The following is an 11,644-nucleotide window of genomic DNA, read 5'->3' on the forward strand; positions in this document are numbered from 1 at the left end:
TTTTTTAGTTTTACATTGGTTTAGACAATTAAAATACATAATCTAATTTTAATTTTCCTTAAATATTTAGTAATGTAACTAATACTTATTAAATTTATTTTAGCATGATTTAGTACTTTTAAATTATGATCATTTTCATTATGACTTTGCAATATTTATTTTATGTGATGATTTCATTATTATTTTTTATTGAATATTTTAGTGTCATCAGTACTTATCTCATATTTTGTGTTATTTTCTTAAGAAACACCTTAGATAATTGTATTTTGGTTGGACTAAAGAAATATTTGGAGCACAAGTTAATTGTATGTTTGTATGCAAACTTTACCGAAAAAATCCATTGTTTATTAGTTTAGTTTGATTTATAAATTTAAAAATTCGACACAATGGTTTGGTTTGGTATTTGACAAACCCGAACCAACCCAAGGTTGAAAAACCCGAAAAAATCCGAATTTTATTAGTTTGGTTTGGTTTATAAATTTAAAATTTTTACACAAATGATTTGGTTTGATATTTGAAAAACCCGAATCAACCCGGTCATGTACACCCCTAAATGGAAGTTGTCTCCTTACTAGAGATGGAGTAATCTTCTCTAAAAATACTACCCAGACCGCAATAACAACGGAATCCATTCCAACAAAATCTAGGTATCTTAAAAATAAGCCTAACACAAATACCTTGAAATGCACTTGTACTAAGATACATATTATAGATGAGAAAGAAAAAATTGAAGAAATCGAATTATTAGAGCTGAGCCTTTCAGATACACATATAGAAAAAAGTTATAATTTAATAGAAATAAATACAGAACTCTACAATATCAAAAGAGGTTTGCAGCATTTATGAGTAATAAAAAATCAGAAAGATCTAGATGAAGTAATTTTCATTCTAGATAAGTTAGAAATAGTTGGAGAAAGACTCCTGAAGCACTGGGAAACCAATCATATAACTTGCAGACTCGACATTATTAACCCATAATACACTATGAAAACTGCGTCGATAGAATCAACAAATGAAGACCTGAAAGAATTCGAAGATCAGATAAAAGAATTATTAAAATTAGGAGTAATAAGAAGATCAACTTCAAGACATAGGTCAGCAACATTTATGGTAAGGAATCATAGTGAAATAGTAAGAGGAAAAGCTAGAATGGTAATAAATTATAAGAGACTTAATGACAACACCAGAATGGATGGCTATAAGCTACTGGATAAATCAGAACTAATAAATCGAATACAAGGAAGAAATTTTTTAGCAAGTTTGATTGTAAATTTGGATATTGGCAAGTTAAAATGCATGAAGACAACATAGAATGGACTGCTTTTACTTGCCCAGAAGGACACTTCGAATGGTTAGTGATGCCATTTGGATTAAAAACAGCCCCTCCAATTTTTCAGAGAAAAATGGATAATATTTTTAGAGAATATAATTTTTTTATTTTAGTATACGTAGATGATATTTTGGTATTCAATCATACTATTAAAGAACACTTAGGACATTTACAAACAGTATTTAAACTATTTATAGACAATGGAATAATCATTAGTAAGAAAAAGATAGAGTTATGCAAAAGCCTCATAGAATTCTTAGGAGTAGAAATTAGAAATGGAAAAATAAAATTACAACCTCATATAGCCAAAAAGATCTTAGATATGTCGGATAAATTAGACAACACTAAAGAATTACAGCTATTATCTCGTGGTATTTTATTGTAAGCTATGCATAGGTTGTCTATTAAACATCTTTGAGGTCTATCTATTTTTGTTTCTGGTTTTACTCGAAAACTTAGGTTAGATGGGGGATAAAATATCAAATTTTGACTTCCAAAATATAATCTTTCTATGCTTGGGGTATTTAGTCTAGATTCTTCCAATTTTGTCTGAGGCTTAAACGAAGTGTTTCTCAACAGAGTCTGTAAATATAAGTCTTTGTCCTTTTGTGTTGTAGCGCTGCTTGAGCTGGAAGCTCTTGCTTTGTCTTTTCCAGTATTCATGCTGAAACATAATAGTTAGTTTTTATAAGCCTGCTAAGTTGATCTGCTAAAGAATTATCCTTTCCTTTTATATGTTTTAGAGTAATATTATATATTGACGTAGCGTCTAGAAAGTTTAACCATCGTCTTTTACTACTACTTTTCCCATTTATTTTTTGGTGAAACTTTACAATGGTCTCACAGTCAATTCTTACTAGGATTTCTTTTTTATTTATAATGTCTAATTTAAAACTGTTTAGACCGTAAATTACTGCTATTATCTCTGCGTCTATACTGCTCATATTTCCCTTTTCTTTGTATTTCCCGCTTTGATAAGCGCATATTTTTTTTATCTTTTTTGTCTTCATACTTATTTTTCTTTGTTTTTAATACCACTCCCCATCCTTCTAAACGTCCGTCTGTTTCTACTATTGGATAGTCTGTTTCTAATGGGAGAGATAGGTCTGGTATGTTTTTAACCATTTGTTTTAGTTTTTGAACTAATTTTATGCCTTCAGTATTAAAAGTCTTTTGTCCATGCGCTCCTATTTTTGAGTATAGAGGTCATGCTACCTTTCCTAGGTCTTTTATGAAGTTTCTTGCATAATTTAAGATTCGCTTCAAGGGTCTTTCTCCAATTATTTTTAACTTATCTAGAATGAAAATTACTTCATCTAGATCTTTCTGATTTTTTATTACTCCTATATGATGCAAACCTCTTTTGAAATTGTAGAGTTCTGTATTTAATTCTATTAAATTATAACTTTTTTCTATATGTGTATCTGAAAGGCGCAGCTCTAATAATTTGATTTCTTCAATTATTTCTTTCTCATCTATAATATGTATCTTAGTACAAGTGCATTCTTCCCCTGTAGTGCATTTCGAGGTATTTGTGTTAGGCTTATCTTTAAGATACCTAGATCTTGTTGGAATGGATTCCGTTGTTATTGCGGTCTGGGTAGTATTTTTAGAGAAGATTACTCCGTCTCTAGTAAGGAGACAACTTCCATTGTTATGTAATAAGAAGTCTAATCCTAAGATAAGTCTACTCTAATATTTAAATCTCTAACCCATATATTTCAACTTGTATGTGGGTTTATAAAAGTCTGCACATGTGTTTAAAAAACTTATTTGTGCATTACTAACATAATGCTTATATACATTTGAAGATCCATCCATTTGCATGGCGCTCTGTGGTTCTGAAAATTCTTTTATTACATCTAGAGGCAGGATACATCTATTTATTATACTTTTGTGCAACCTGAGTCTACTAGAGCTAGGGTTTCTATTTCGCAGTCCTGAATCTTTATTCTAGTTAATATTTTTATGGTATTAATTTTCTTGTCTTCATTACAAATTAATCCTTCAAATGACTTGTAGTCTTATTTTTCATTAAAAAGTTTTATTTCTAATTCTGGCTTTGTAATTTGGCTGGTTTTTTCCACTTCTTTTTGGCTGGTTTCTTCTATTTTCCCTTTCCCTTTTTCTAGTCTACCTATTCTTTCCTCTAAACTATCAATTCTTTCTTCTAAAGATTTTAATGTTTGTTCTTTTGTGCTTACAGTCGCGTCTATTATCTTAATATTAAATATTTTGTCAATGCACCTAATGCAACCTTCTATATAGTAATTTATGCATTTGGCTCTTCTGTCTTTACTTGGATATCCTTGGATATCCTGTGCAATTAAAGCATCGTTGACTATCTAATCATTTTCCCTTGCAAAATTGGTGATTACATTGTATATTAACAAAAGTACAATCTTTTATATTTAAGTCTATCTTTTCTATATCCGTTAATGGCTGACACTTTGCCAAAAAGTGTGAGAATTTTACCAGCAAGTTTCAATACTATAACCACAACAGGAACAGAGACGAGCAAAAAGACTAAAGGATTCCTACTCAAAAGAAAAAAAAGATAAAAAGATCGAAAGATTAATACAAAGTTCTCTTTACAAGTTACGCAGCGAAAAGACTAAAGAAGTTATAAAAGAATACCCAAATCCAGAACCAGAACTAGAACTAGTAAATTCTGATCCCGAGGATTCAGGAAGTAGAAGTGACGAATACAATCCGTCAATGGATCAATTTGCTCAAGACCCCAATGAAGACGATGATTCAGGAATGAGTTTCGATACAGAAGCATTACACAACCTAGATACTTAAGAGATACGTAAGCAATGATGTCCAGAAAGACTACAAAAAAGGATACGTAAGCAATGACATATTAAGTCATTACTTTAAAGTAAATAGTAAAAGAGACTCCACTACTCAAAAGAGGCACACAAAGGACAATTATTTTGAAGAAAGTTTTCAAAGGCCATGTGACGATGGGTCCCAATGAGCACCCGACATGTGAAGAAATCTTATTCAAAATTTGAAATTTGAATTTCAATTCCGACCTCTCAGCTATAAATAAGAGACCATTGGTCAGCAACAAAGACAGAGAAAAAACCGAGAGCAGAGAGAGAAGAGCGAAGAGAGCAAAGTAAGCAGAGCAATTGAGAGTTTTAGTTTTTACGTATAAAAAAAAGTGTGAGTGTTTTTGTGTACAAAGAGTGAAAGTTATTTTCTCAAGTAGCTGCAAGGTCACGTGGGGACTCCCGAAAGGGAAACCTCATTCCGACCATTATCATGTAAGTAGTTATCAGTTTTCTAGATCTTAGTAAGTTTCTCCCTATATTATGTATTATTATGTAATGTTATAATGACTGTATAATATGATGTTTATATTACTATGATGTTCATATTACTATGATGTTCATATATTGTTTAAATTACTCTTAGTAAATGGTTAGTTCCTTACCTTCTTAGTAACCCCGATATTTTCATAACATGTTGTATTTTATGTCCTATGGACCAGTTTACGTTTTGATTTTGTATTACTCCCTCTCTTTTGTTCCATCTTTCTTCTATTTCTCTTCCTAAGGCTCCAGGGAGTTTGTTAAAAAAGCTTTTTTCCTAAACTTTGGTCAAATGCATTACCACTTATGGCGCAATAGTAGAAATAGTCTTTTAAAAAGTTTTTTATATGGCTCCAATTAGTTATACTAAGTTGTTACCAATGATATTACTGGTCAATTATTATATGTCTTTCGTAAGGTCTAGGCTTTCTTTTAAATATTCTTGCTGGCATGTATTTTAGACTATTAGGTAAGTATTTTATTGGTTTTATACATGATTATAACGTATGCTCTGATACCAAAATAAAGCCTTTTAAATAAAATGGTTTAAATTACTAATTTTTTTCTAAATAGCTGGTTGGGATGGACACGTTTATAAATTAAGATGTAAAATCCTACTCAATACTCCCTCATCCAGTTCCTTTATCTAGTTTGGTAGTATCTGATATTAAATCTAGGTAATTTCTCCCAATTTTTTTTTTCTTTTTTAAATTATGATGTTCATCTCTCTTCACTTTACTCTGTTCATTTCTTTCCCTTAACCCATGTTTTTAACACCTGCTTCTTTAACCACACCCTGGGATACACAATCCTTTCGGTTCCGTGACCATGGCAGACTTTCAACTTCCCTAGGTATTTACAGGGTTCCAATGAAGCCAGCACATACTAGCAAATTATTTCCGCAGTTCATTTCTTCGTAACCATTAGTCTGAATTCCTATTTTTATGTATTTTCCAAATTCATTTGAATTTATCATGAAGTTTGGACTATAGTAAAAAATTTCACCATTGTTAGTCATATCTACTTCTGTTAAACCTATTATGGATCTTTTTTATTCTGACCATGTATTATTGTATAATGTAATTAGTACTTTAGTACCTAGATTTTTTCTAGTACTTTCGTACATTTCTCCTGTAATATTTTTTCTAGTTAATATATATATATATATTAGCTCACTTGTTTTATAAACAGAAAAAGGTCAAATAAACATTTGTATTATTAAAAATAGTTTAATACATCCCATGTTACTTTCCGTACTTCAAAAGTTAAAATGTGTACATTATAACTTCCCTTTAAATTTTACATATATTTATATTAACAGATAAAACTCAATTCCGATAATTCTTGGGAAGTCTCAATTGATAAAGAAATTATCCAAGACTGAAAAAAAAACTAAGAAAATAGCAGGCACCAAATAAATGGAAGACAAGTCAACTAAGATCATCTATTATTCAACAAATTAAAGAACATAAATAACAAAATTACGAGTTGTCTTTGAAAAGAAAAACAATGGGATCTTTCTGCAGTATAGTCTTATAAAATGAAATTTAAAGACAATACATTATATACCGACTTATCACTAAGAGGATCGATTTCTGATAGATCCTCAAAAGACAGTCCAAAGCAATATACAGAAAGAAAAAATTGAAATGCAGAAAGTCATGACAAAATAATATAGACAATCACACAAGTCATCTAAACAATAGTTATTATAGATAAGCGACAATCTGAGTGTAAAAAGCCCCACAAATAATTACCGAAGAACTCAAAGAACAAAGCAATTATAAGAGTAATATTATAAGTAATAGCACAGCTAGCTAATACTCCCTCCGCCCCTTATTTATTTGTCAAATATTTTCTAATATAATTTCTCCTTTTACTTGTCATTTTTGACAAATCAAGAAAAGACAATTTTCTTTTCATTCCTATAATATCCTCAATTTATTAATGTCTTTGAAAAATATAGTAAATAAATATGTCTGAGACATATCAATTAATAAAGATAAAGTGATAAATTTATTATATCAAATTATTAATCATTATTTTCTTAATAAGTATGTCAAATTAAAATATAACAAGTAAATAGGTACGAAAGGTGTAGTATGTAGGAGTCCACACATACTAATAATAGATCTGTCATCATAAAAAATATATTTTATTTTGTTTATGAAATAAACTTTTCATTTTATTTGAAAATCAATGTTAATAAACACTTGTTGTTATAAAAAAAAAAGACGATATATATAGGTCAAATATCACTTTCTATACCAATATATTATAATCTTAAAAATATTCTTAAACACTCTTAATGAAATTTTAACTTTGCCTCTATATCGGAAGATACAAAAAGTAAAGGAGACACATTTTTCCATTCAATAGTCAATATATGCATAATAAACTACACGATCATGAATCATATATTCATTGTCTAAAAATACAAACCAAACGAGGAAAACAACACCGACATCTTAAAGTCAAGAGTCTTTAATAAGAAAAACACGATTTATGTTGTCTCAAATTATTTATCGTGATTTCAAAATAGTTAATTGGCTCATATTATTTGTTATTATTTTAGAAGTTAAAAATAAAATAAAATAAAATAACTTTTTCTATTATCCTTAGTAATAATTGTTCTTAAAGACTATAAACACCTCAATTAAATAAAATATTTCATAAAGATAGATTATATTTTAAGTAATCAAATGAGGGTAAAATATATCATCAAAAAAAAATCTATTGATTAATAATTTTTTTGAGAAACGTGTAAAAAAGAAACATGAAAGATAATTTGAGACAGTGACAAAGGTAAGATCCAATGAAAAAACTTAATGAGAAACTGAGAATAGATTGAACTAGGAGTCGTGTTTCAATGTTGTTAACGTCGTTTTCTTAAGGAACGTGTTTTTTTTTTGTTGCTATTAATATTATAAAATCCTTTTGAATAATTTATTTTTATTTGAACATTTTAATAGCTGAGTTAGTTGACTATTTAAATATTCAATGTGTTAGTGAAAATTTGATTTCCACCTTACAATCTCCTTTTTCATTTCCTTTTCGTGAAAATAAAACATACTTTTATATTTTTCCAAATTCGGCTCCTTTTTTCCCATCTTTTCTTATGATAGGAAATCGTATTATTTTTCTTTGATAATGTTTGAACGAACATAAAATTAAATCACTAGAATTGAATTCTAGCTGCTCTTCAAGTATAGTAAAGGAATAACTTTTTAAGTGCTTCTTTCACAAATCTTTAGTTATACTTGTTATTAAATAAAATTCCCCAACAAATTGAATTGTTTTTTTTTTTAAAACCAAGTGAAAGAATATATCGTTATTTTTATTTTATTTAAGAAGGAAAACTTATTATTAGTTACATAAAAAGACTCCACTTATGCTTATCCTTTAAAAAAGGGAAGTGAGAATCTCACTTTTTGCAAAATTATATTCATTAAGAAATTAATTAAATATCATATCATATAGTACTTAAATAAATTTAGGCCATAGAAGGTGCAAGTCTATTCTCCATCATGATCTACATTTCTCCTATATTTTATTTTAAGCTTTTTCTTGTTAATATTAATACTTTTTCTTTCTTTTTCTCCCCCTTTTTGACTGAAAACCTGACTTGGAAATCATATACATGTTGAAATTCAATTCAATTTATTAGTTGAGGAGTTGGCAAGCTTTTCAACATGAAAATTGTGACTATTTAAAAATAATATTATTTTTTTCAAAGTGAATAATGATATTTGAAAATTGAAGTTATATGTGACATGAATAAAAATTGAAGTTGTTTTTGAATATTTGTGAATAACTTGGAGTGAAAAAAGTGAAAATAATTTTTTGGTGTTTTTTCAAATCCCAAGTTAAATTATGATTATTATTATTTTGAAATTTTATGATCAAGCGTGTTTTTTGAACAAAAATCATAGCCAAACGCTATATGAGGTAAAACTCGGACTTAATAGGTGGACGACTATTCAAAAGATGACACGTGACAAATAAGTACAGGTCAAACATAACTCAACAAAGACAACATCGGGTTCAACTCTCATTTATGATTGATGAAGGTGATCTCGTTTGTACAAGACTCGAGGACGAAAATCACACAAGTCGTTTCTAGCAATTTGGAAATTATCATAAAAGGCATACATGCTGAGATTGCAATGTGAGAGTTGTACTATTGACATTAGACATAAAGATTAGGAATTTTTCATTTACGAATTTTAGTTATATATATATATATACTATCAATATAAATAAAAAATATTTACACTATTAGGTAGGTCTTATCATTATAATAACATATAACATACCTTGTATACTAGTGATACTTTTTAGAACGCTCTGTTAAATTCCGTTTGTCACATAATTCGTAAGAATTTTTTTTATGTGTAATCTTAAGGGTTTAACTTATAATGACCAATAACTGATATCTTAACTGTATAACATGTCTATAAATTGATAACCACTAAATCAAGTTAATCATCTTCAAAATCGAATCAAATTGACAGATACGCAAGGTCGCAACCATGTACACGTGCAACAACTACAAAAGGTTATGACTAGGGCACGTAAAGATCCTATACATTGAGAAGTCTATAAAAACATTTATACAAAGAAACTCATAATATTGACAATAATAGAAAGAAAGGCGATGAAAACGTCATTCACACAACGATAGTACCGACACTCATATCGATAATAATGGAAAGAAAGGCGATGAGAACATTTACACAACGGTAGTACCTTCGACAAAACTCATATCGATAATAATGGAAAGGAAGGTGATGAGAACAGTCACACAACCAGTGAGTTGATTTGGTGAGAAATGAGTGGGAGAATCATGTTCTATAGCACAAATTTTCCACTGATCCGCGATGAAAAAAAACCTTTGTTTCTAGTAAAGGATGTAAGGTCGGGGAATAGAAAAATGGACCTCGAATAAGACATGATAATCCCTATCACAATAAATAGTACATAGACTATAGTTAGAGAATACCCCCAAAGGTTTTAAAATAAGTAATTGAGAATGATGTTTGATGTTTTGACTTCATCTCTGTGAAACTAGGGGAGAATATTCATTGTGATAGTAATATGGATGAAATGAAATTATGTTGTTCATATCCATTTAGTAAATCGAAACATATTATATGACGAAGAGTCGATCCATAACATAACAATTTATCCGTAAATAAACATATATCATCGAGCGCGAATAAGTTTTTACCCCAATGTCAACTCTTGGGTACTGAAGGAAGCCACTTGAACCTTGACTTGGTCATGCAAAAGTACACTTCTATGACAACATTTTTATCTGCAACTGAAAATATTTAAATAAATCAAATCATCATTTTCACACACACAACACATATAGTTTGGTAAAGCTTCTGAGTTCGGCCAAACCCTTAACCAGAGGGCTAGCTAGCTCCGCCCCTACACTTAACTGAGATCCATTTTTCTATTCCCCTAACTTATACATCTTTGATCCATACCACTAACAGTCAAAATTCAAAAGAGGGTTTGCTATGAAACTTGCCTATCGAAATGGAGGAAAAGTTAGGGGGAGCCATATAGGGGCGAGTCTAAATTTTTAAATGTTGAGGCGTCTTTTGAGTTAAAGCCAGCCACCTTAGTGGACAAAACCATGAGGTCCAAAAGCCTTGAGACTTTTTTGGTCTGAAATATTACTTATTAAATATCAAAATTAGTCGAAAGCTAGAGACTTTTTTGGTCTGAAATATTGACAAGTTGTGCACCCACTAGTGGCAAATTATAAAGGAGATGATAACGATCCTTTTGTGGAATTTATCCAAGAAGTAGTCACTTTCTCTGAAATTCTGACCAAATTTATTACTCCCTCTGTCTTAATTTGTGTCATGGTGTTTTAACTACACACAAAACTTTATTTTTATTATAATCCATCAACCCGAGCATTCACCATCCTGTGGTGACGATAAACCACTCTAGTGTATATTAATCAAACTAAAAAGTACAGCAAAAAGAGGGAAACCTTACCTTACTAAAGGTTGTTAATCAGAAACTAGCTTAGACATATTACTATATATAATAAGTGGGAATATCTACTACTTACCACATGACAAGTGTTGAATGATATGTGCTTGATAGTGTTGTACATTCTTCTTTTAAGATTGTACCTTTAAAATTTATAATATTGGACAATTTAACACCATTAATTACCTACTACTTTATTAGCCCAAAAATTTGACCTCACTGTCATATGAATTTGAACAAATTATATATTATTAAAAGTTACATAAAAGATGCTATAAATCACAATAATTAGCAATTAAAAATATTTTTAAATCATATAAGAAATTTGGTTGACTAATTGGAATAGAATAAGTAACATGTACTATTTGAAAATAACGTCAAAATTTCTAGAATTCACAATAAATTAACAACTGAAAATATTTATGATTATTCACGTGAATTGAAACATGAGTAACCTATATTATTCAAAACTAACGCAAAAATACTATAAATCACAACAATTTAATAACTTCAAATATATTTTTAAGAAAACATATAAAAAATCGACTGATCTTCAAATTCCATTGATATCACATAAATTAAAACAAAAAAAATTAATATTTATCACGGGCACATTCTAAATTCCATACTTTCTTCCTTTTTACAAAATTCCAAAATTGGTTAGTTAATTATCTGTTGAAAGAATCTAAACTCATTAACATTCAATGTAGGAACGGAGCTAAAAAGTTTATCGTCAGAAAATTACTTTATATATAAAGTTATATATTATTATTTTCTTGCTATGTAAGTATATTAGATGTCAAACTGGTGATATTCGTCGGAGTTGATCTTTCAGACAATCATCTATCAACGAATAATTTTTATCTCAAAAAATCACTTATACATTTGTTTTATAACATAAAAATACTCCACTAAAAATAATTATCTCACAAAGTACGTAAATCAACTTTGTTGTGTAATATAAAAATCACCTATA

Source organism: Solanum tuberosum, unplaced genomic scaffold (assembly GCF_000226075.1).
Source record: "Solanum tuberosum cultivar DM 1-3 516 R44 unplaced genomic scaffold, SolTub_3.0 scf00371, whole genome shotgun sequence".
Classification (NCBI taxonomy): domain Eukaryota; kingdom Viridiplantae; phylum Streptophyta; class Magnoliopsida; order Solanales; family Solanaceae; genus Solanum; species Solanum tuberosum.